Source organism: Mus musculus, chromosome 19, assembly GCF_000001635.26.
Source record: "Mus musculus strain C57BL/6J chromosome 19, GRCm38.p6 C57BL/6J".
NCBI classification, from domain to species: domain Eukaryota; kingdom Metazoa; phylum Chordata; class Mammalia; order Rodentia; family Muridae; genus Mus; species Mus musculus.
The window spans coordinates 34,190,167-34,216,576 of record NC_000085.6 but is presented as its reverse complement, the minus strand read 5'-3'; the positions used below and the strand labels follow the sequence as shown (position 1 = coordinate 34,216,576).

General features: G+C 41.8%; 1 protein-coding gene across 6 annotated transcripts in view; it reads right to left on the bottom strand.

Annotated features, from left to right (window-relative positions):
- The window catches only part of Stambpl1 (STAM binding protein like 1), a 49,956-nt gene extending 23,757 nt beyond the window's left edge, over positions 1 to 26,199 (bottom strand). For 2 of the 6 annotated variants that reach the window (NM_001360717.1, NM_001360718.1), the window contains exon 1: positions 23,106 to 23,643. The gene's annotated coding sequence lies outside the window, so the exon portion shown is untranslated. Of the gene's footprint in view, positions 1 to 23,105 lie in introns of all 6 variants that reach the window. The other 4 variants (XM_006527452.4, XM_006527451.4, NM_029682.5 and 1 more) reach the window with 4 other exon arrangements.
- Positions 26,200 to 26,410: the final 211 nt, after the last annotated feature.

Here is a 26,410-nt window from a genome sequence, read left to right as displayed (position 1 = left end):
ATTTCTTGCATATATGTGGGAGAGTACTGAAGGGACTGATGTTTACTCACGACCCCAAGACCAAATTCTCAGCACAAAAGAGATTTATTTGCCTCAGAAGGACAGAGGGTAGGGAATAGGAGACAAAGACAGAAGACGGAGAACAAGAGAGAAGAGGGAAAGGAACAGGGAGAGGGGAAGGCAGCATTTGTCCTAGGAGGACAAAGAACTGCTGCTAGATAGAGACATTGCATGTAGAAAAATAGCAGATTATAAAGGTAAAGGGGGAACTCTTGTGTTAGGATGAGTTGATTAATTTTAATTGGGCATATCAATCAAGGTGGCCAAAATGGAGCCTTTTGTTGTTGAACTTCAATACTTTGGTAGCTGGACCCTGGTAGTTAGCCTCAGTGGTGAGGAAGTGCCAAATAGGGGGATAAACCTTTGTGGCTAGTATTAGGAATGTTATCTAATGGTTTGTAGCAAGGCAGAGGGAACTAAGGAGAAGGGCATGGCCTGCCAGAGCCATGTTTGCCATGCTCAGGCTTGCTGGAGTCCCGTCAAACATGTATGTGGGTGTCTGAATGAATGTGCACAGGTGCCAACGAGTGTGGAGGTCACAGGTCAAGGTTAGCTGTCTTCCACAATCACTTCTCCACCATATGGTTTTGAGACAGGATCTTCACTGAATGTGAAGTTCACTTGTTGGCAAGCCCCAGGGATGCTCCTGCCATCGCCTTCCCAGGGCTGGCATTATAGGCAAGCTCTTTCTGGGCCAGCATTTATGTGGGTGCAGAGGATCTAAACCCAATCCTCAAGCTTTCAAGTCAAGCTCTTTATCAATCAAATCATTTCTAAGCTCTAGTAGTAGTAGTAGTCGTAGTAGTAGTAGTAATAGTAGTAGTATCAATCTCTCATAGTTATGTTTTAGAGAGTTCCAAGGGAGTAAAGTAATTTATAGAACCTTCACTTCAATACTTTTAATGTCTGTTTTAAACATCTAATACTGTAAACAACATACTTAAAATTGCATAACTATCTTTAGCAACATTTTAGAGGGCAAAAAGGTTAAGCACTGGTTTTATAAGATAAGCAAGCAAACAAGCAACATAAAAGTGCATCATACTTATAGCAAGCCATATGAATCTAACACAGGGAACGTCAATGCCAAGGTCACCTTTCATTCATGTTACTGGAATCTCCACGAAATAAGAAGAGAACTTAAACAGTAAGAGATACAGGACTTTATAGAGCTGAGGCCCACAAGTACATATACAGCAGGCTGGTGAGTATCCCACAATGCCATTCTCTTTCTGATATGAAGATGTCATTGTCAGAAGATACAGAGCACACTGCTCAGACCTACATTTTCCACCTCTGGGGCCATGTTACCAAGTCATAGTCTACAGGATGTAGACAGAAGTGAGGCAGTCAAGGTCTAGATCCTGAAGAATGACAGCAATGGCTGAGCATCATGGGAAATTTTCTTGGGCCTGGGTTTGTATGACTCAGGGACTTCAGGGAGCAGAAAGTCAGTGGCCATCAAAAGTCAAGCTGAGACAATGGAGTTCATGTTGGTGGTTTCACTCTGGTGAAGACTAAAGACGTGGGACTTGTAGGAGAAAGCAAAGCAGAATCAATTCTCTTAATTAAGAGAAATTAAAAAAAAAAAAGTGAGGAACCGAGGCAGAGAGAAAGAGTCCCAGGAGAGAGAAAATAGTTAAATTGTTTTGTTCAGACTGCTCTGTAGATTCATTGTAGAAACTGGACAAAGACTGAGGTAATTTCTACTGAGATCAGTTAGCACTTGGGACCTATCACAGGGCTAGCTGATTAAGAGGTAACATCTGTCCGTGTTCTTGTCCAGTTGGGAGATAGTCACACTCTGCTCATGTGCTACCCATCACACACACACACACACACACACACACTCACATAAATACACACATACACACACACTCACATAAATACACACATACACACGCTCACACACACTTCACACACACATTCACACACACAATACACACACATACTCACATATACTCACACACACTCACACACACTCACACATATACTCCCACAAACATACTCTTCCCTCCCCCCCACGTCTAGTCTATCTCTGACTTCTGCTTTGTCAGCTGTTGACCTTCATCGTCTGGAGCTGTTGGATCTGGCTGGTATTATTACCATTGACCTTGCAGGTGTTCCAGGCTGTTGATAGTCTGTGCTCTTTGTTCTCACGTTTATGCAGCCAGCATTAGTGTCATGCAGCAGTGTCCTTCACGTGTTCCTCAAGGAAGGGTGCTGTAAAGGAGGCAGCTGGCCTGCTAATGCTGCTTCAGAGGCCTCCCTTTCTCCTTTCTGGCCCAGCTGGTTACCTGATGCCCAGCTACAAGCTCTTGTTTCTCCTCTTTAATGTCCCCACCTTAACTGTTTTACCCTCAGCACATCTGTTCTCATCCTCACACTTGTGATAACATGCAGTTTTACCTTGAGTCCTTTTCCTTACTACCTATGGTGAGAGAGCTTCCAACTCAGAGGGATACATATGATTCGCTGCACCCACCCCAACCCCTCTGGCCAGCTGAAGTCACATGAAGGTGAGATGTGTCATCAAGATGAGCCATGGCAAAACAGGAAAAAAAAAAGAGCATCTTAGTTTACTTACATTCAGACAACTTAGACAGATGCAGACTTCTCTCCTGCTGAGTGCTTTAATTGACTGTTTAGGGAGCTGGACGAGCATCCATTGCCAAAGCAAAGCCTAGGAACCATGGCCATGTTAATATGAGAACACAACCTGCCATTACTCTCTTTCCCTAGTCTCTGAACCTGTCTGCTTGGTCTCTACCCTTCTTCTATGTCCCCTTAGCACCACATCCCCTGAAACTGGCTTCTCCAGAATCAATCTCATACAGTCTCTCAGATCTAGAGTGAGCTGCAGCCCGAAAGCTACTTTTGGTTGTCATAAATAGTTAATTTGGTTGTTTACAGTAAACTTTAATTTTTAACTTTCCTTTCAGTTTCTTGTGTGTGTGTGTGTGTGTGTGTGTGTGTGTGTGTGTGTGTGTATACTCTATGTCCCTATACCTGTACATGTGTGTAGAAAGCAGAGGTCAGTGGAGGGTTGTCCTCTTTGTTTGCTCTCCAGTTGATTTTTGACAAGGTCCTGCACTGAACCTGAAGCTCATGAACTCAGTAAGACCAGCTGGCCTGCCAGCCAGCCAGCCAGCCTCAGGGATGTGTCTGTCTCTGCTCTCTACTGCTAGAATTGCAAGCAAGCATGCACCACCATACTTGGCCTTCTCCTGTGTGTTGAGGACACTGATGCATGTCTTTATATTTAGTGGCAAACTCTTTACCAACCAAGCTGTCTCCCCAGTCCCAGACTGCCAGCTATCAGAGACTTGGGCACCATGGAGCCTAAGGCCCTCTACTTAGGCACTTACAATATTTAGTTGTTTTATCTGTGGATTGGAATGAGAGAGACGGAAGCAAGGTTCCGATGAGGAAATCAGAGCCATTTTTATTTACTTATTGCCCAACAGGAGAGAAGGCAAACAACTTTAGTGCTAAGAGGATCAGCAAGTGGTATTTGAAGGCAGGAAGCCATCCCTGTAACATTAACTAGGTAGGAGAGTCGGTTTGAGGCTCTGTTCTAACTCTGCACTTCTGCAGCTAACAGGGAAGAGCGGTTGAAGATGACTTCAAGTGCTAAAGATAAAACGGTGCAATTTGGAGAATCAGAAATATACTGAAGCAGAAGGTCAGAGGAGTACTGCATGCCATGGAAGAAGAAAATATAATTAACTGTTCGAAGTGAAGGTCCAGTGTGCCAGCAAGCACACAGTGCAAATAGCTCCGTACTCACACACGGTGGAGGTAAACTTAGTTCTAACATCTTGTTAATGGTCCTTAGTGTGCCCCTCCAGGTTGGCAGCCTCATTCACAAGTGGCCTAGCTGTGTTGTTCTCACACGCACAGCTGTTTGAGAACATCCATCAGTAACGTTTGAGTCTTAGCTTGCTCCTTAACCTCATTCTCAGTACACGCTACATTCTTCAGATTTGACAAGATCTAAATTACAGCCGCTTAACCTATGAGAGACCTTCAGGTGCTTCTGCCTTTTGGGGTTTATCCCCAAACACTTCCCTAACATAGCCTCTAGAAAAGGTAACTGTTTTCCTCTTAAACTGACCTTTTACAGAGGTATAGAGAGCTTCCTACTGATCCTGACATACAGGGCTTGGGAACGTGGGTGCCCAAAGTACTCATGTTCACAATGAACACAAAGAAGCTAACCCTGTCTCAGAGGGTCAGTTGAAAGCAGCCCAGGGAAGGAAGTGAGCAGCCAACTACTCAGAGGGTCTATGACAAGAGGGGTCTCATCCTTGAGAGCAGCAGCTTCTTTCTGTTTGATCCCCAACTCATTGTTGTCAACCCTCAATTACCCCCACAGACTGGAGGACAGTGTGATTCTCTTTTAAAATATGGAGCAAATAGTGGAGAGAATGAACAGAAGACAATATCTAGTATTGGCTAGTACTTGGTGACTTCTTTGTGTCTTAGGTTTTTCCCCCTCCCCCTCTTCCTCTATCCCCCTCTCCTCTGATCTCCTCACCGCTTTCTGAAGGGCAGGGGATGTTGAGAATATAGGGCTTCACATGGTGGACAAGAACTCCACACTAAGCTACACACTCAGACCAATTTTATAGGCCCTTTTTTCCCCTTTCAGTATCAATTTACTTATCTTTTTTTTTTTCTTAAAAAGATGGATATTTTAGCTGCATAGTTTTGGCTCAGGCCTTTAATCCCAGCACTTGGGAGGCAAAGGCAGGTGGATCTCTGTAAATTCAAAGTCAACCCAGTCTATAAAGCAAATTCCACCCAAGACTGTCCTGTCTCAAGAAACCCTGTCTTGAAAATACAACAACAGAAAGAAAGAAAGAAAGAAAGAAAGAAAGAGAGAGAGAGAGAAAGAGAGAGAGAGAGAGAGAGAGAGAGAAAGAGAGAGAGAGAGAGAAAGGAAGAAGGAGGGAGGGAGGGAGGGAGGAAGGAAGGAAGAAGGAAGGAAGAAAGGAAGAAAGAAAGAAATCAACCAACTAAAACCAACTAACCAAAAGAAAGAAAGGAAGAAAGAAAGAAAGAAAGAAAGAAAGAAAGAAAGAAAGAAAGAAAGAGAGAGAGAGAGAGAAAAGTCAACCAACCAAAATCAACTAACCAAACAACAAAACCCACTTTTTCTTTTTCAAGAAGTACTTAAGCTTAGAATCCTGACCCACTTTCATCCACAACAGCAGTGTTTTCTAGAATACAGAAAAGAATCTATCAGACAGTGAGCACTCTCCTGACAGGCTCCACACTCACAAAAGAGCTGGGGACATCTCTACTCAGTCGTGTCCTTTTCTCCTGAGTGCCACAGTGACCTGGATAAGCAGGTGAGGTGCTGTCAGGTGAGAGAACAGATCAGCTCATGCCATCGGTACAAGCTTAATTCTTATTGGCCAAAGCAACAGCCTTTCTTGTCCCCACTGTGTTAGAGTTCATTTTCCAGGAAGACCAGGGTGAAGCTTACTTTAATTAGAGGTGCAGAAAGGAAATTATTGTATCCTAGGCCTTGAGCTGCAAAGATCTTAATCTTATCTGCTTCAAATAAAGGCAAAGGGCCACTCCCAGGCCTTCAAGGACAGATTCACAGAGGAGGACCTCTCTGAGCCATACTCTTAAAGCTGCAGACCTGTTTAAGGAGGGATACCAGCTAGGGGTAGCACCTCCCTTCATTTTGAAAGGCTCTAACAACAGAATACTCTGATTACTTAAAATGCATATCTATAGTACTTAGGAGAAAAGTGCTGTGGCCCAGATGGCATCTTATCTATGCCAGAATATAGCCATATAAAGACATGAACAACTCAAACTTGCCAGTTAATAATTGAATCTTAAAACCCTTTAAAGTTTCTAAGACTTAGGAAATTCCGAAAGTATTACTGACGAACACATTCCCCAAAGTTAAGAGGAATCTCTGGGGGGAAATAAAAGGATGTGAATGGAAAGCAAGAGACAAGAATATGAAGAAGCGGCTTCTGTTGAGGGTTTTTTCCCTCTACCAGTTAACCACTTTGAGGGTGTGAACACCTACTGAGTGTCAGGTTTCGGCCTCCTCCCTGCAGGTCTGTCTTGCATGAACAGTCTAGAGCAGAGGGGTCTGAAGGTGACCAGCCATCGAGACTGGAGGCACCACAGAGGGAAGAATTAAATACACATCTCTTGGGGAGAGTTTTATTGATCTATGTATTTTGATGTGTATGAGAGTGTTTGCCTGAATGTGTGCGTATGTGTACCACATGCATGCCCAGTGCCTGATGGGGGGTCAGTAGAGCATGTCAGGTCACCTGGGAACTGGAGTTACAGACAGTTGGAAACACAAACCAGACCCAGGTCCTTTGCAAGAGCAGCAAGCGTTCTTAACTACGGAGTTGACACAATACTGATGATGATGATGACGATGGTGTTTGTAAGATCTAGTATTTCTGAGAAAAAACATCAACCATTTTTTGATATTTCATTTTCACTTCTAAGTATCTGATTGGTAGTAGCAAGGCTTCCTTCTTTACGACTTTTTTAACCTGTTGTGGGTTAAAAAAAAAAACAAAAAAAACCTTCCAATATCTCACTGAAAGTACTAATTTCAATCCTTTCTCTCTTTTAACCTGTTTCATACTACTTAATGAATTATGTAATAAGTACAAAATACAGCCTGGATATGAATTTGTAGCAAGTATTCATCTATGACTATATCAAGACTATTCTGAATGTGCCCATGAATCCCATTTTTACTTTAAACACACAGTGTGCTCTCTTCTTTCCCTCTAATACAGTGGTTCTCAGCCTTCCTAATGCTACAACCCTTTAATATAGTTCCTCATGTTGGGGTGACTCCGACTATAGAATTATTTTCGCTGATCCTTCATAACTGTAATTTCACTACTGTTAGGAATTGCAATGCAAATAAATACTATGCAGATATCTGATATGTAACCCCTGTGGGGACTGTGATCCATAGGCTGAGACCCACTGCTCTCTTGTCTCCTTGGCAAGAGCCAAGCTGAGTTTACATGGGAAATGCTAATAAAGTACTATTTGTCTCCTTTAACACATCAAACAACTGCACAATGGCTGCCACGGTGGTAACAGGTACTGTTAATATAGACTTTTCTTCTCTAATGGAATTGCACATCAACACACTTGACTTCAGACTGTGGTGAAGACAGCCTCTCAGATAACAGACACACCCTAGACTTGTAACCCACAGTCAGAACACTGGAGTTCAAATTCCAAGTTGTCTTAGAGTGAAGTAATGCTTAACAAACATACAGCACAGCTTTCCCTACCCTTCCCTCCATTCCATGCATGAGAAAACAAAAGCTCCTAGAAGAGGCAATAAATTGAACCTTGATGGAGAAAGGACGGAAAGGGAGGAGCCTACAGTTCAGGCATAGTTCTGCAGTGACACCAGTCATTCATTAATGGACCATCCAGAGACTGCCCCATCCGGGGTCTATCCCATATACAACCACCAAACCCAGACACTATTGCATATGCCAGCAAGATTTTGCTGACAGGATCCGGATATAGCTATCTCTTGTGAGGCTATGCCAGTGCCCGGCAAATACAGAAGTGGAGGCTCACAGTCATCTATTGGATGGAACACAGGGCCCCTAAAGAAGGAGCTAGAGAAAATACTCAAGGATCTAAAGGAGTCAGCAACCCTATAGGAGGATCAACAATATGAACTAACCAGTACCCCCAGAACTGTGTGTCTCTAGTTGCATATGTAGCAGAAGATGGCCTAGTTGGTAGGAGAGGCCCTTGGTCTTGGGAAGATCATATGCCCCAGTACAGGAGAATGTTGGGGCCAGGAAGCAGGAGTAGGTAGGTTGGTGAGCAGAGCAGGGCAGGGGGAGGGTATAGGGGACTTTCGGGATAGCATTTGAAATGTAGATGAAGAAAATATCTAATAAAAAATGAAATAAAACAAAAACAGAATTGGAATTATAAAAAGAAAAAAGAAAAAAAAAAAAGAAAGTTACCAGTAAAATCCAGGGGAAGGTCAAATCCACGAACCTCAGGAGAGAAGGACGGAACTGACTGTAGAAACGGGACATCATTCTAGCATCACAAATATACAATTCACAGTCTCTGTGGCCGAGACATAAAGTGGACATTTATTCACATTTTCCCCCCTTAGACAGACTGATTCAGTGTCTGTGCCTTGCCACCTAAATGAACAGTTATTCTAGCAGGACACAGTTCAATTCAAAGTATCCACTACCTTTAAAGATAAAATTCTAAATGTTGTGGTATCCAACAGACAGTCCATAAACTTATAAACCAATTTGCTAGCAGAAAAGCAACATTGTTAACTTGAATAGGTCGGATGTTGAGCTTTTTAAATATAAGTCAATTAATATGCAATATAAAGCTGTTTAGTAAATAAATTTAAGGGGTCAAGAAGCTACTTAGATCTCAAATGTGTTTTTCTAATCATAATTTCAGGATAATTTTTGCTGTCCTGCTGGTGAATCTTAAAAAAAAAAAATCCAGAAATTTTCACTTCAAATATGTCAATCGTTTTTACCATATCCTGTAATATGCTTTCATTTACCCCAAATGGCTTTTTAAAAAAAATAATATTCAAAGGTTCTTAGTTCAACAGACTCATTTTTTAAATGACATCATTTTTCTGCTTGTCGAGTTGACTGAAGCTCCGAGATAGAGGACCAGCTCTTAACCATGATTAATTAATTATATTTAATTTTTATAAATTTCCTAAGGAGAGTTCTCCAACAAATGATGTTAGTCTGATATTACTATTCGAAAGCAAGCAAGCAAGCAAGCAAGCAAGCAAACAAAAGCCAGGCATCCTGAGGTATCTCTCCACTGATTCCCTAAGGTTCTCCAGCCTTGGAGCTCTGCATTGTCCAGGTTGCTCCTATGAGCAATAGCGTTTACGTTGGGTGTTACACTAGATGAGTTCTTCAATGCAGTGGACAAATAAAGGAATGGAATGAATCTAACTGTAGGGAGGCAGGGGTTAGGGATGAACCCAGGGCTACCCACACACCCTTTCATGGGACTCTAGTAATACACTACTCTTCAAGAAGTCCTTATGCCAATGGAGTGCTTAGAAGGTTACCATTTCCTAGTCCTGCCATCTCCCCCTCCCTGTCGGGAGCATCTCTAATGCGGATGTAATGTTTCTTCTGAGTGTAGTTCCTGGACTACCTGGACCACAGCAGCATGAATGAAGAGGGAGATGCTGGCAACAATAAAGCAAATTCTTCGGTCCCAAATGAGTCAGAATTTCTGGGAAAGATGCCCTTGGCATCTCTCTCGGTGTCTCTCCTTTTTAATCCAGCAGTCCAAGATATATTTGTTTACATCAAAACTTGAGACACCGCATCAAGTAAAATTTCTCTAAGACAGTAATAGAAAACCCTCTTTAAAAATGCCAGCTTTCACTCAGCTGACACTTCTGTGAGATAAGAGGTGTCTCTCCTCTTCCTCAGCCCTCAATCTGCATCCCCAAACTGAACTTTCCATCTTTGCACTCCATGTGTCTTTATACTGCAGAATACAGTGGTTTCTCACAGCGGCCATTTAGCTGGGGCTGCAGCTGTGTCCCTTCATTTCCAACTGTGACTTCTCACCCAATAGCAGCCAAGGGTACATCTATCTTTAAATCTACAAATGCCGTCTTCTGTTCCAAATAAATTTATTTCTCCTTTCCTTTGTTTGTCTTGACTCCTTATGCCCTGACTATGAACGAGAAAGGGCTGAAAGAATGGGGAACAAAGACCTATGGTAGCTTTCTGCCTTATGATATGCCAGGGGCCAGTGGCCAGGGCTATGGCAGAAAGGTAAGGTGTTAAACAATTGCACAATAGAGGGTTGTGGCACCTACTAAAATGCTGACACAAAGAAACAATTAGAGTTTAGCATTTCTTTTTTTTTTTAAGATTTATTTATTTATTATATGTAAGTACACTGTAGCTGTCCTCAGACACTCCAGTCAGATCTCGTTACAGATGGTTGTGAGCCACCATGTGGTTGCTGGGATTTGAACTCCTGACCTTCGGAAGAGCAGTCGGGTGCTCTTACCTACTGAGCCATCTCACCAGCCCCGAGTTTAGCATTTCTTAAGCAAAAAAAAAAAAAAAAAAAAAAAAAAAAAAAAAAATTGCAGAAGTGACAGTTTATCTTTGCTGCATCCAGAACCATGGTATCAGTTTGTCTGATTATTGGAGAAGTGAACTTTGATGATTTAAGCTGTGCTGTAAAATTTTCCCCTAGGAGACTGTCTTTCCTTTCCTTCCCTTCCCTTCCCTTCCCTTCCCTTCCCTTCCCTTCCCTTCCCTTCCCTTCCCTTCCCTTCCCTTCCCTTTCCTTTTGTTTTTTTCCTTTTGTTTTCTTTTCTTTTTTCTTTTTCGATGAAATTAGGAAGTACGTTGTAAGCAGTTGTTTTAAGAGTATGCACACATTCTGCTACCAGCTAATTTTAGCAACTAAATATGACTTTTGCCTGAAACAGTTATCACAATGTTTGAAAAGGGTGAGTTTTCTATTTCTTGCATATTTCTTAGTTTAGCAGAACTTCTTGAATGAAAGTTGTTATGTTTTTATATAAAGTTTTAAAAAGTTAGGCTGTCTAATGAATGTACCCATGGTGGGGGAGATAACTGAGGATGAGCCCAGGACCTCTCATCGGCTAGGCAAGCATCCTAGCACCAAGTCTTTCCCTCAGCTGCCAGCATTAGATAGCTGGTACATAACAGGTATCCAATGGTAGCCAAAGGGTCCCTTGTTAAGGACTGCTTCCCAGATAGATGATACCCCTTCTGAGAACTTGTGGAATCTCTAAGAGGCGCAGCCTGGTGAAAAGAAATGAAGTCTGTATGTCCATCCCTTGATGGTGATAATGGATGCCCATAAGGAGTCAGTTTCTCTTTCTTTATCTCTCTTTCTCTCTCTCTCTCTCTCCTCCTTTCCATGTACCCTTTTTCTTTTTCCTGCCATCTAAGAATTGAGTAGCTATTCTCTACCATTAGCTTTCTATCTCAAGGCTCTGTCTTGTCACAGACTCCAGGGTAATGGAGATGACTCCTTATGTCTGTTTTGGGTATTTCAGTCAGGGAAACAAAGCTGACAAAGGTAGATCTTCAAATTCACCAATAACCTAAACCTATGTCTACCCCTTGTTTAAGACTCTGACTTCTTTATTGTTAGACACTTTTGGATAAATAACTCTTGGCCATGTCTAGATTAGTGTAACATAAGGCATAAAATATAGGTTGTATTTTGTTTTCATAAGCAAATATCCTTCTCCTTGCCTCAAATTATAATTGGGAAATGAACAATGAGTCTTCTGAGGTATATTTAACTTTTTGTTTAATTCTCAATCCTGGTAATAAGGTGATCTGTCCAAATAAGGTATTTAGTACATATTTACAAGCTTGAACTTATCTGGCTGTGATGGATAAAGTTAGAAGAAGATAAGATCTGGTGTCTCAGACAGGAGACAAGTGTATTACTGTGGAAGGAAGTAGCCCAGTTCTGGACTAAAGACAATAAATGAAATATAGTTTTGGGGGACATTCTGAAGAATGCTCATAGAATTCACAATTAACCCAAATATAATGAGATGCAAAAACATAAATAAAGATGTAAGTGGCAGCAGAGATGGTAATTGGAAGTGTTCCTTACCAATATCCAACCAATCACACAGCACCCAGCCCCAACTCTCAGCCCACCTAACAACTACATCTGTAGATTTGGTTTGCTCTCCAAAATGTCTCTCAAGCCTGCATCTTGTATCTTGTCAAGAGGCCCCTTAATACCTGCCACTTTGTCTGTCCATATTGCTAGAAGAGATTTTGTACTAGATCTATATATTCCTACCTCATTTCACTCTGATTAACTCTTTCATTCTCACATTTTTTTATTAGATATTTTCTTTATTTACATTTCAAATGTTTTGTTTGTTTGGTTGGTTTGGTTTGGTTTGGTTTGGTTTGGTTTGGTTTGGTTTGGTTTGGTTTTTCGAGACAGTGTTTCTCTGTAGTCCTGGCTGTCCTGGAACTCACTCTGTAGACCAGACTGGCCTCGAACACAGAAATCTGCCTGCCTCTGCCTTTCAAGTACTGGGATTAAAGGCGTCCGCCACCACTGCCCGGCTTCTGATTAACTCTTATGTGACATACGTTGTGGTCTGTTAATAGTGACTTGGACATTGCCATTTCTTTGCTTAAAGCTCTTTAGTGGATTGCTATTATTAATATCATATTTATAAATATAATATCTTACTTACAAAGTCTATGTTTTAAGATCCCCTCAGTGGATACCTAAAACCACAGATACCACAAAATTTTACAAACATTTTCCCTCCCTAGGAATATATATAAGACAGTATCACTTATAAGTTAGACACATAAAAGATTTATAATAACTAATGACAAAATAGAACAATTATAACAATATATAACAGATTTAATGAGGACACAAACTTGGTAGGATAGAGTAGGGTAGGGTGCCTTTGGGAGGAGTTGGGGAGGGGTGAATACAACCAACATACATTGTATGAAATTCTCAAATAATGAACTGTAAAATAAATTGAAAAGAGATTCATGAGTATGGAATTGCTCTCTCAAAATATTGTATTATACTCATGTTCTCTCTTCTCAGTCACTGGTATCTGAAACGCAAGGACTCAATGTCATGAATGAAAAGGGACAAACTGTAGCTAGCGATGCAAAGGTCATTCTGAGCCAGGAGCCTCTTTACTAGTCTTTATTCACACCCTCACTCCACATGCCAGCATCTTCAGTTACTGACATTCATCATGCAAAGTCAATGCGCATGTACCACCCGACACCAGTCTACACTTCTCCTTCCTCCCCACCCTCCCAGGGACGGTGTCAGCATCTCTGCTTCAGGCAGGATGCTTTCACCACCACCAGTTTACACTCTTGATTACATAGAACTGAATAAACACTAAATAAGCCAGAATCAAGGGATTGTTTACAAATCAATCAATCAATCAATCAATCAAACAACCAAACCAAACCAAACCAAACAAATCAATCAATCAATCAATCAAACAACCAACCCAAAGCAAACCAAAAAACCAAAAGCCCTCACAAATGCTCTTAAAAGCCATAAAAATCTTGAAAGCTGGAAAGATTGAGGAATGATTCAAGATTTGAAGACCACGAGGAGATAAGACAACTAAGTGTGGTCTTGGACTGGTTCCTCTACTAGGAGAAGGGCTTGGGTAACATCTGAAACAAGTCAAAGATTAGACAGCAGGACCATGACTTCTATCACTGTTAATATTTAGAGAATCACTGTAAATGAAGAGAAGAAATCTTGTATGCTACTTCTACAATCATTTGGCAACCTGTCATTGGTTTTTAAAGAAATGTTCTATTTGTACATAAATTTGCAATTATATAATATTTGTATTAATCCTTTGAGAATTTCATCTAATATGTTTTGATCTTATTCACCACTTAAATTCCTACCATAACCACCTAGTCACTTTCCCCACACAACTTTTTAAGTTACAAGCCCCTCCCACCCCCTCACATGGAGCCAGGTTTGTGTTGCCTTACTTACTACTCTTAGGGGTGGGGCCGCCCTGAGTGTGGTTGACCTAGCAGGTGGAGTCCCTTCATTTAAGAAAGCTGCCTCTCCCTCTCCCAGCAGCTGTCAAAGGCCAGTGGCTCTTCAGTTAGTTCTAGGATGCCATGCCCATCACGCTGCCATTTCTCATCTGGTTTCAGTTTGTACTAAAATGAAGTATTTTTAAAGTGTTTAAATAGCATCCTTGAATGTCAGCAATATTAACAAAGTAAAGTAATATTTGCACTAGTTGCAACCCCTATAAGATATCCATTACCACGACATCAGATGAAACATTTGCAAATCAGTAGTAAAAGAGACAAACTGGGATGAAGATGAGCAAGTGACAGGAACAAGTTTTAGATAAATATTTACAGCTGTGTGTGATGTGAAAAAAGTGCTTAAGCTCCATAGTAATTAAAAAACAAAAACAAACAAACAAAACCAACTGAATTTCAACACAGGGCTAGAGTCGAGTAGTTAAGTGTTTAGCCAGAAAGATATTTGACATTATTTCTACAAACTCCTGCTAACACTGAGGGTTTGTTTCTAAACACAATGCAACAACAATAAAACTCCCTCAAATCAGTTTTTAATAAGGCAGTGAAGGGTATCACACTATTCCACTCTAAGAACTCCAAGGGCAGCCCTGAGGGTTGTATTCCAGCTTGTGATTATGTGAAAATGGATACACAAGTCAAAAGGAATGTGTGCTCTGGCGCCAGAAAAATGAACCAAAACAAAATCTCGAATTTAAACTAGGTAATTTCATTTACTTGACTGATAAAATTCACATAACTGATCAGACTCAGGAGTGATGATTTTAAAGAACATATTTTACTGTTGAACAAGCACTTCTAATTTGAAAATCTGGTTCTTTTAGATTCCTTGCCTACATAAACACACATACACACACACACACACACACATATATATATGTATATGTATATATATATATATATATCATACACACACACATATATATACCATACCTCACACACACACATGTATAATATATATATACATATATACACACACACATGTATATATACATACCACACCCCCATATATATGGTATATGTATATACACACACACACACACACACACATATATATACACACACACACACACACACGTATATATACACACCACACACACCCCCATATATATGGTATATGTATATATACCAAACAGCAGCAGCATATTTTAAACATATTAAAATTTTGAAATAAAAATCATCATCAGAAGAGAATTATTTAAGAGAATTTGACAGATGGATCCCTTAAAAAGACTTAAATACGTGCATCCTGAATAATGGAACTTTCCAAGTTAGAGCATCTAGCAAAAATAGCAATTATTGGAAAGCACTCAAGGCAAGACGTCACGCTCATAGTATGGATGCATTGTATTTACTTTGTATTGGCATTGAGAATTAAAATATCTGGTACACAGCTGAATCTTTCTAAATTTTTTTCTCAGGAATTGGTTCGCAGGAGACTTCTCAGTTCATTTTCTGTATCAATTACTATAAGTATGCATCAGTTTATGACTGAAAAATTATATATTTTCTAAGCCTATAGGAGTGGGTTGCTTAAGACTTGACTTCTTGGCTAGTCAGTCTCTCTATGTGCAAGATGAGCAAGCAGAGAGATGTTAGCGTTACACATCATGTATCATGACATCCAATTGCCTGACAGAGCAATTTCCTTGCTGTGGACATTTGTGAACACAGAGATGGCGAGAGAACCCTATTGCAAGACCTTTACAGATGGTGCCAATAAATTCAGATCCCTAAGTCCTTACCCATTTGTCTTTATGGTGGCAAGCCTATATTTTGCTCAACTGATTTCTCTGTTTCTAAATGAAATACTATGTGGCTCAAGCTGAGGAATATACTTATTTGCATCATGTTATGCCCAACCCTTGTTCAAAACTGTGCAGTTGTGTCGACCAGAGAAGATTCGAGCAGCTCTTGAGGGCCCTCTTGGTCTGACCCTCTTCTATCATGTGCATTATTTACTAGACTGCTTACTACATTTTCTGCAGCCTTTCTTTGATCAAACCTATCTCCAAACTCTGGGCATTCAGAAGGACATTTGACATTATCTCTACAAACTCCTGCTAACACTGAGGGATTCTAAGCACAATACAACAGAACAGCAATAAAATCTGCCAAATTAGGCATTACACCAAGAGCATGAAAGGCATCATCCATTCCATTCTAAGAATGCCATGGCAGCCCTCAGGGTAGTATTCCGGTTTGTGATGTCATGAAAATGTGTTTGTAGGTCAGAAGGAATACATGCTCAAAAATAAAAACAAAACTAAATATCTGGATATGGAATTAGACTATGTTGCTTGTTGTGTTTCTCTAAGCATGTCTGACTAACCACCTGTCCAACCTCTTGCAAAGACTTTTAGACAGAGGCTGCCAGAGTCCACCCCAACCCTCTGACAGAGAAAACTGTGTAGGTAGGATGGAAGACATTGTTTGGGCTAACTTGGTGTTTACCTTTCTAAGTCATTCAATACCTGATGAAAGAAACTTGACTACATCTGTCATTAGAAAACATGACAGTCAGTTGTATTCCTTTTGACAATTAATTACATCTTAATTTTTTTTGCTAATTGGAAAAGCAAAGTTCTGTATCAACCTGATTCCATGTTAACTTTCATTTTCTTTACAAACTTGAGTTTTGTATCAATTCAGTGAGCAGGATTTCCTATACAGAATGCCCATACAAGCAGTGTGATTTCCAGGCCTGTTCTATTCCATTCTATCTCCTGCCTTCAAACTTTTATAGCTACAGAAAAATTTTATGGGACAATTTAAAAACAATCCTATGAGGACAAAACAGACAGAAAAAAAAAAAAAAAGAACTAGAATCAATCCACAATTATACCAAAGCAGGAACCCCTAAACAAGGAGGAGTTCTTTAGATTTCACAGAAATGAACAGTAATAGTGTTAAGGGATAGGACTGGTAGGACACAGAGTAATATCCTGCCCATGAAATCATGGGTTCAGTAGATTAGAGCAATTCAACCATAGTCCTATTACTAAATGTAGTTTTCCTTCTGGTTTTAATTAGAGGTGTCTAGCTGATTACTGTTCAGCCATTTTGAGCTTGAGATTCAGTGTTCTGAAAGGGACCTGTACCAGGGCTTCTTTCTGAACATAGGCAAATGCAAAACAGGAAGTCAGCACACATGGAGCCAGAAAGGGTCAAAACAAGTCATCCTGACCTTCTGTTTCCAAATTAACCCAATGAATCACCAAGACAAATCACCAACGTGACTGATTGGTGGTGGCTCACTTAAAGGTACCTCTCATAGGAAACCTTTGCCAAATCTCTGGCTCAACTGAGATGCCATTAAAGCATTAGTTATGGCAAATGTTTAAAAACCAAAACACCAAGGTTCACCAACGTTCGAGTTCTGTCATCTGTAGTCACGCTAAACCTGAAGACATTGAAGGGTTTCTTTAAGAAGGAATGAAAGTCTGCTTACAGGGAGAAATATCTAAATCCAAGGATAGGGGTGATATTTACAATATCTTCAATAATATAATTTGTCATTTATTTAGAAGCTTTATCCAAAACCAGGAAAAGCTCACACCTGCTTTAGTGAGACACAGTATCAAGACTGGACGTGTAGAACTCAGGCAATCAAGTCTGTGCTTAATACACGAGTCCCTGAGTTCAATCCCAGAACTAAAACAAAAACAAACTGAAGACTGGATGTTAGCTAAGACTTCTCAAAGTTACTTACAAGAACAAAACTTACAAGGTCTGATGCAATGTTGTGAAAGTGCTTAAGTCAGTGATGGCAGATGAGACCCACCTAGAGAAGATCTGAAGGAGCTGACAGCTCGCACATCTCACCACCCCAAGGAGCTCCCCACCAACAATTAAAATCTGGACTCTGAGAGCTAGATGCAGCTACTTAAGGAAGCCAAAGAACAGCTAGAATTTACTTTGCCCGCATGAGCTAATAAATAAAAAATGGAAATACATTCATCACTTCACTGTGCTTGGAGAATTGGAAGCGTCTGAGACTCTGGACCACGGAGAGAGGTAGATGTCACAGAGGTCCTCAGAATACTGACAGCCAAAAATACTGGACTCAGGACCAGCTGCACTTTTCAAGAGCGACTGCCCTATCTCAGGCATAGCCACTGAGTGTGAAGGCATGTGTTGTGTATGCCAACTGCACTGAGCAGAAAAGTAAAAAGGAACTCATTTTAAAGCAAACATAAAAACACAAATGAGAACCAGTGAGAGGGTCCCGTTGGTAAAAGTATTTGCTACTACATCTACTGACTTACATTTGATCCCCAAAATCCAGAGGGTGGAAAAAGAGAACCAACTTCTAAAAGTTATTTTCTGATTTCCACATATGGACTCAAGGCCAGCATGTGCACATACATGTGTGTGTGTGTGTGTGTGTGTGTGTGTGTGTGTGTATTAGAATAATTCTCTTTAAAAATTTTATATCCCACCTCCAGTTTCCTCTCCACTCACCACAGTCTTTCCTGCCATGCATCACCTCCTCTCTTTCCCAGATCCACTCCCCCAACCCCCAGGGAAAAGCAGGCCTCCCAGGGACATCAACCAAACACAGCACAACTGACTAACTACAGTAAGACCAGGCACATACCATCACATTAAGGCTGGAAAAGGGAACCCAGTAGGAGGAAAGGAATCCCATGAGTAAGCAAGAGAGTTAGGCAAAGACTCCGCCCCCACTAGGATTTCCACAAGAACACAAAGCTACTCAACCATAACATATATGCAGAGGACCTAGGTCAGACCCCCTACAGGCTTCCTTATCTCTGCAAGATCCCATGAGTCCTGATCAGTTGATTCTGTGGGCCCTGGTGTGTCCATGGCCCCTCTGCTTCCTCCAATCGTTCCTTTCTTCTCCATAGGACTCCTTCAGCTCTGCCTAATGTTTGACTGTGGGACTTTACGTATTGCTCCCCTTAGTTGCTGGATGAAGTTTCTCTGGTCTTTGATGATGACTTGGCCTCTTGTCCCACCACACTTTGAAGGCCGATGGTCTGTAGGTCAAAGGTTTTGTGGCTGGAGTAGCGTTCCAACCCCTCCACTTGAGGCCTTGCTTAGTCACAGAAGTTGGCTAGTTCAGACCCCATGTCCCCCATTACTATGGTTATTCTTATAGATTCCATAGTTTCCATCAACGGTTTTATGAAGACAACATTTAGTAAATACTAAACATCAAGGAAAAATTGTCCTCCAAAAGGTACAATAACCTGGGTACCAATTCTAAGTGGGAGATTCAGAGTCTATGTTTGAACTGGGACAGAACCACACACACTGCATTTGTCAGTATCTCTATAGTCAATATGCAGTATGGGGGACAGGGAACACACACACAGAAAGAAAGCAGGTGTTGGAAGCAGATAGTCTCAGATTGACTCCAGCTCTGTCACCAACTAGTTTATGGCACTTAACACTATACCTTGGCTCCTCTGTACTTTACTTTTTAAATATTCAAAAAAGGTATCTACCAAGCCGGGCGTGGTGGTGGCACACGCCTTTAATCCCAGCACTCGGGAGTCAGAGGCAGGCGGATTTCTGAGTTCGAGGCCAGCCTGGTCTACAAAGTGAGCTCCAGGACAGCCAGGGCTATACAGAGAAACCCTGTCTCGAAACACCAAAAAAAAAAAAAAAAAAAAAAAAAAAAAAAAAAAGGTATCTACTACAAACAGGTGCTTTATGAATATTAAAAGTAGCAAGCACACATGGCTCCTCATTTGTAACAGACCCCGTGTATTTACACACCTACTTATTCATGTATTCCAATTCAACTCTTAGAAGATAGAAATTAGACACCCCATTGAGAGATGAGGAAACTAAGCCTCAAAGAAGTCAGTAACTTACCAATGACACAACTAATAAATAGCAAAATGAACTCATGTTTCTAACCAACCCACCATCCTTGAGATATCATGGCCAGCAACCGATAGCTATTGTTAAATACTTCCCAAGCTTTGCAAGGTTCTGAAGTACTAGAAAGCTCAGCAGAAAGGGAGGCTGAGATAGACTGGTGATGCCTGATTATTTTTATGCCACGTCACATAAGGAATCCTGACATCTGAAGTTGTCTTTCTCTTGGTGTCCCAAGGATCTTGGGCCAGGTTGTTGTTGCCAAACACCAGATCACCACATCCTCTTTCCTTTTTCTAACCCACTCCTGCCATTGCCAGAACGCATGCACTTATAGAAACATGCCTCCACCACTTCTGTCAAGGAATCTGCCATTGTCTAACCCATAAGTTTAAGTCCCAGCATCTGGCTTACAAGGGGCATGAGAAATCACTGAAGTTTGCAGAAGCCTACTTATAACAAAGAGCTACTGATAAAAACAAACAAACAAACAAACAAACAAACCGTATTTCATTATGCAGAGAATAGCAGTGCTGTGTTACTTCAAAACTATGAAAAGCTATTTTATTTTTGCATATTGATTTTAGGGTGGGGTCCATTTTTATCCCGAATGAGAGAAGCCTCTTCAGAGAAATACATAAAGGGAAAACACAGGAAGTATTTTTTGCATTATTGTTAAACGACACAGTATTATTATCTAGGTCAATTCTGGTAGCTTTCTAACTTCCATCCTGAAATTAGATCCGGAATCACAGAGAGAATTGTTAGTGATTACTAATGGAAAGTGGGAACTGCAGCAACAGGAAAAGAAACTTCTAACATTCCAAAAGAGTACCAAAGGGAACCATAGGACTTGCTGGTGTTTGGATGAAAGGACTGTTTTTCATAAATAAGGGTTATGAAAGAGCCACCCATCTGAATTAATGTCTCTAAGTCAAGCGCTTCAATAGTCAAAAATAACATGGACTCAATTTAAAAATTAGAAAGAGAATAAAAGGATGTGTGCTTTGGAAACTGAGCAGCTTGCCAAATAAACTGGCCACTCTCCTTGGTCTAAAGAGAGGAAGGACTGTTCTAGCCATTCAGAGGATTTGCTTAGAAATGCAAATAATCTCTGACAAAAGCCACATCCAGATGTAGTTCCATCCAGATTATTCAAGAATGGAACTCTGTGATGCAGCTCAGGATTTCTGAATATGCCCCCAATAGGGCATAGTTCAACAGGACACAGTCCAGTAGGAGAGTTCACACATTCAGGGAGCTGGGAGATCAACAGGTACCCATATGGTGTTTTAGGTTGTTTTAAACCTATGGATCTTGACTCCTTTGGGACTGAACAATCCTTACCAGGGTCACATATCAGATATTCTACATATCAAATGTTTATATTACAATTCACAAGAGTAGCAAAATTACAGTTATAAAGTAGCAATGAAATAACTTTATGGTTGGGGGTTATCACAACATGAGGAACTGTATTAAGGGGTTGCGTCATTAGGAAGGTTGAGAGCAGTACTTATTGGTCCTTCCCTTGTGGAAGCTGATCTTTTTCGTTGAATATATTGACCCTGCTTTGATTTGGTGCAGTACTTAGTGGTTTATATAAAGTTACGTCTAAAAGAAAAATCAATACCAGAAGAGTTGATGTAAGTTAGGTTGGTGAGACAAAGACATTTTAGAATCTGTTACTCATTTGCCAAGTATTTATTGAACAGCTGAAACCTATCAGCCCTAAGGGATGGAAACCTGGCTCTGGTATTTTCAACAGTAATTATGAGTCATTTCTTATAATTTCAACAGAAATAACTTATAAGTCCTTAAGGAGGTCAAGAAAAAAAATTTACTGGATTAAACAGAAACACACAGATACCCAGTAGGTTGATGAAAAAGTCAGCTGGCATGGCTTGAGATGTGTGTAAAAGTACTTGAACCAAGCTTGAGGTCCTGAGTCGAATACACAGGATCCAGATGGTGGAAGAAGGAAACCAGCCCCCAAAGCTGTCCTCTTAATGGGCACACACACTAAATAAATACGTGAAAAATATCCCTACCTGTCTAAAACAATGTCTAAGAGAGTGCTGGACATAGACTCAGGGCCATCTACGTCATTTCCTCTCATCATTTTGAGTAATAATTATCAGCCTAGATGTCCATCCATGCATAACTATATAAGTGAACCTACAGTGTTATTTTTATTCAGCTATAGATATGAAATTATAACAATAAAATAAATGGGTCGCTGTATTAAATGAAATGAGCTAGACTCAGAAAGACAAACAGCACATTTTCTCTTGTGTGCAGATTCCAGAGTTCAGTGTGTGTGTGTGTGTGTGTGTGTGTGTGTGTGTAGAGAGGGGGGGGTGTGGGGGATATGAAAGTGAAAAGCAGACCCAAGAGGGAGAAAAAAGTCTATTTGTCTATTTAACAGGAAGGAGGAAGAGGGACTGGGGAGGGGTGCTAATCCACATGGCTGGAGGCAGAAAGGGAAGTATGGGGATGGAGGAGAACAGGAGTGAGGGGAAAGGTGGTGTGGGGAGCTAATAAGAACAGTATAATGATACACATGTACCAAAAATGCTGATTTTCTTTGTGAATTAAAATGTTAGTTTGCACATGATCGGTCTTTTCTTATTTTCTTCTCTAGATTGTTCTGTTTTTAAAAGCAGACCTGAGAAGAATCCTGAAAGTAAGGGTCTCAACCAACTGAAAGGAGAAAGCGTTCGATATTATTGACAATTACTCACAATTCTTTAACTTTTTACCAACCATTTCAGCAACCAACCCTAAAGACACCACTCAGCATACGTGCTGTGGCTGAGCACACCCACAGAGCACCAGGCCCCTCACTACTCTCTCCAAGCCACGCTACGTCTTAGAAATGGATAAAGGACTTAGAATCTGCCTCTATAGATGCATATTTTACTTAAGGAAACAAAAGAAAATTCTTCGTAAAATTCATAAGAAACAGCTGATGCACGCACTGCGGTTGAGATGTACTCAGCAGTGGGTTTCCATGAGCTACTGGTGAATGGAACAGACGACTTACATCCAGTTAATTTTCCTGGATAATCCCAAAACCATCCCCCACCTCGGAATAAAACGGCTCTGACCCAGAGGTTCTCAACCTGTGGGTCGCGACCCGTTTGTAGGTCTAATGACATTTTGACCTTTCCACAGGGGTCACCTAAGACCATCAGAAAACACTGATATTTGCACTACAATTCACAACAGTAGCACAATTACAACTATGAAGTAGCAACAAAAAAAATTTTATGGTTGGGGGTAGGGTCACAATAACATGAGGAACCACATTAAAGTGTCTCAGCATTAGGAAGGTTGAGAACCACTGGTCTAGCACGATCAGTCTACTGCTCAGACATTAATGTGTTTAAAATGAACACATATTTACAGTGGACTTAAACAATGCCCAGCAGAGTCTAGTTACAGAGTACATTTATAAAAATCAAATTAGCGTCTGTCAGAAATACAAAAAAACTGCCCATGGAAACGGGTCTGGAAACAAGTACTACTTACAAATTGAAACCGGAAGTCAAACATTCAAGTGTTAATTTTTGTCTGCTCTCAGGAGTCGGTATTGACCTTGACAGAAGCTCAGATTAACCTTATTTCTGGAGACACTTTTGAAACTCAAGACTTCGTTTAATTTTCGTGGCTAGCAGGATGTCTGGAAAGCAGCGTGCTCACTAGGGCTTACTAGTGACCAAACACTCGTTTCGGGAAGACAGACAGGCCCCTCCCCCTCACACAACCTAGAGATTTTTTTTTCCCCAATCCTCTAAATTAGATTCTGTTTCTTGAATTACTCCTTCATTTTTTTTTTCTTTTTCTTTTACATTTCAATTAACCACAGCACTTCGGACTCTAGACTGTCAGCAGTTATTTCGACGAGTTCTGGAAAATTATGTTTTAATAGCATTGCATCTTTTTGCGCATTTCCCTTGAGGCTTCCAGCGAGCAATCAAGTTATTCCAGTAAGAGAATATGTCTCACGAGGCTAAAGGGCATCAATGCAACATCTAGAAAGTCCTTTCCTCCCCTTACCCTCTAGTATGAAGGTGCTTTTACCAGTTTCTCGCCCCTCCCTCCTTGACATCCCGCGCAGCCGACGTGGAGCCCCACGCAAAACCAGTGAGGTGGGCTCTTGGAATCCTGACATCATCTGCAAGGATGCATTCCAAGTATGAACCAGAAAAGCACGCGCAGCCGGGTCCAGGTCACCGCCCCAGGGCCAAGAGACCAGGAACCACAGCCTCCGCCTTCCTGGGCGAGAAGAAGCTAACCCTAGAGCGGGATAGGGGCGCGTGGGGGCGGGGACCGCAGGGCGACAGGAAGCCACTCGTCATCACCACTCACCTCGGGGCCAGCGGGCACACGTGTGGGGCCACTCACCAGCAGTCGTGCGCGTCCGGAGCTTGTGTGGGATGACGACTGCGACGACTGTCCCTGCGCGGGCCGCGTGGCTCGGGCATCCGTGTGGCCTCTGCAGCCCGGGCGGCAGCGGCTGCTCCGCAAGGCACCGGCGCTTGGTGACGGTGGCACCAGGCTGTGAGTCGCTCCCAGGCTGGTCTAGTCCGGGCCTCTGGGTTCTCTTTGCTCTTGGTCGGTCGAGCTCTGATGCCTTCCGTGGCTTGGACTCTCTCTTCTGTCTGGCGGGACAGCCCCAGCTCCCTTGCAAAACAACGCACAGGCCAATGGCCTCTGAATCTCTGCCGCAGCAACGTAGGGAATGAAATTGTCACAGCGATGGTCCGCCCCCTCCCCCTTCCCCGGCCCCTGGGTGCGGCCTCCGCCTCTGCCTCCGCCCCCTCTGTAGCCACAGCTTCCCACGTGCTGCAAAAAAACCTCTGGGGTGGCGGGTCCCTGCGGAGGGCCTATGGCCAGATGGAAATGGCTGCTTGTGATTTAACCCCCGGTCTACCTGCATACTCGTTGCCCTAGGTTGGACCACCTGGACAGCCCAGTGAATTATCAACTTGGCCTAGAAGCTGGGAAAATGGCTGGGCGACTCCAAAAACTGCAGAGCACGCAAGCTGTCATGAAGCTGAATTTGCCAATGTAATGGTTTAGCTATAGGATTACAGCTTATGTAGGAATCCCATTTTGAGATTTAACCGTGACTAAGCGCTGCCGCCGTGAAACACTCCCCCTCTCCCCACCTTCTTGAACTAGGAAAATACAAACGGTTAGCTCCTTACCATTACTATAGTGTCACCATTATAATGCAGTGTCTTTAATATGGCCATAGACCTGAGCCAGACACAGTGCACGCAACGATTCATATTCACTACAGTCCCGTATACAAAAGCTGCATCTTATATGTTTTCCATGAGTAAGACAGAGACAAGTAAAATTATTTATCTGCGAGTTTTAAATCAGCTGCGTAGTAGTGGAAGGCATGCTGTTAGCGTGGAGAGTGTGGAGGAAGGGGAGAAAGGATGAAGGGAGCTGGAAGAATCCATTCTGATTTGACATCCGTGCTAGCAAGTTTTATAGAAACTTGACACAAGATAGAGCCATCTGAGAAGAGAGAACCTGATTTGAGAAAATGCCTTCACAATATGGGGGGCCTTAGGCAAGCCTGTAGGGCGTCTTCTTAATTAGTAATTAGTGTGGGAGGGTACCAGCACATTGTGGGTGGTGCCACTCCTCGACAGGTGATCCTAGGTGCTGTAAGAAAGCCGAGCAAGCCAAGGGGAGCAAGTCAGTAAGCAGCACTCTAGGGGGCCAGGGGGGGTTTCTCTTTCTCCCCCAACTCCCCGCGATGGCTTCTACATCAGGCCCTGCTTCCAGATTCTAATCCTGCTTGAGTTTCTGCCTTGACATCCTTCAAGAATGGACTGCACTGTGGTAGTGAAATAAGCCCTTTCCTCCCTAAGTTGATTTTTGTCTTGCTGCTTTGTCACAGTGATTGAAACTCTTAAGTAAGAAGACCTCAAAAGCTGCTTCTTCGAGGGAGCAGTACCAACTCGCCAACATTTTAAGAACACTGTCACTGTTGATGAGCTGGGGGTTTCCAGCTTCGGTGGGAACCCAGCTCCAAGTGGAAGAAAACACTACAGTGGGGTGAGACACACTGGCTGTCTTGGTTGGTTTTTCCTTTGGAAACCAAACTTGCAACCCAGACTCTGCCACTTTCTGAGCTGTTTAATTCACCCTTGGTGCCACCCCTCCTTTTTTTTTAAGATTTATCTATTTATTTTATGTATATGAGTACACCATTACTCTCTTCAGACACACCAGAAGAGGGCATTAGATCTCATTATAGATGGTTGTGAGCCACTGTATCTTTGCTGAGAATTGAACTCAGGACCTCTGGAAGAGCAGTCAGTAGTGCTCTTAACCGCTGACCCTTGGTCCCTTCTAAAGTGACACCACCCTACTGTGGTATGAAAATAAGCTTCCATTGCCAAGGCAGTCTGCAGCCTTGATTTTTCAAGAGGCAGTGGTGTTGTTTTGTTTTAATTATTATTATTTTTTTTTAGTTCCAAATTGCAAAACCAGGAAATTCCACAAATATTCAAGTCTTTAAATTATATTCATCTGCCGTCAGAGCGATCAAACCCAAAGTTCAAGTGTGTGAAGGGTGAGTTTTTAACCTTGAGCAACAGCCCCAGCACTTCGAAATTCAGATTTTTAAATGTTTATCAGAAAAAGTTTTAGGACGGTCCACCTACTATAGCCGAGTATGAGGTGAATCCTTCATATTCTTCTATTTCCCTCAGTCCCAGGTCCATCATTCCTGTGTGCATATGAAGATTTGGTGGACATTTGGGCCTGATGTTCTAGATGCGATAGTCTCCTTGTGTACCAGACAATCT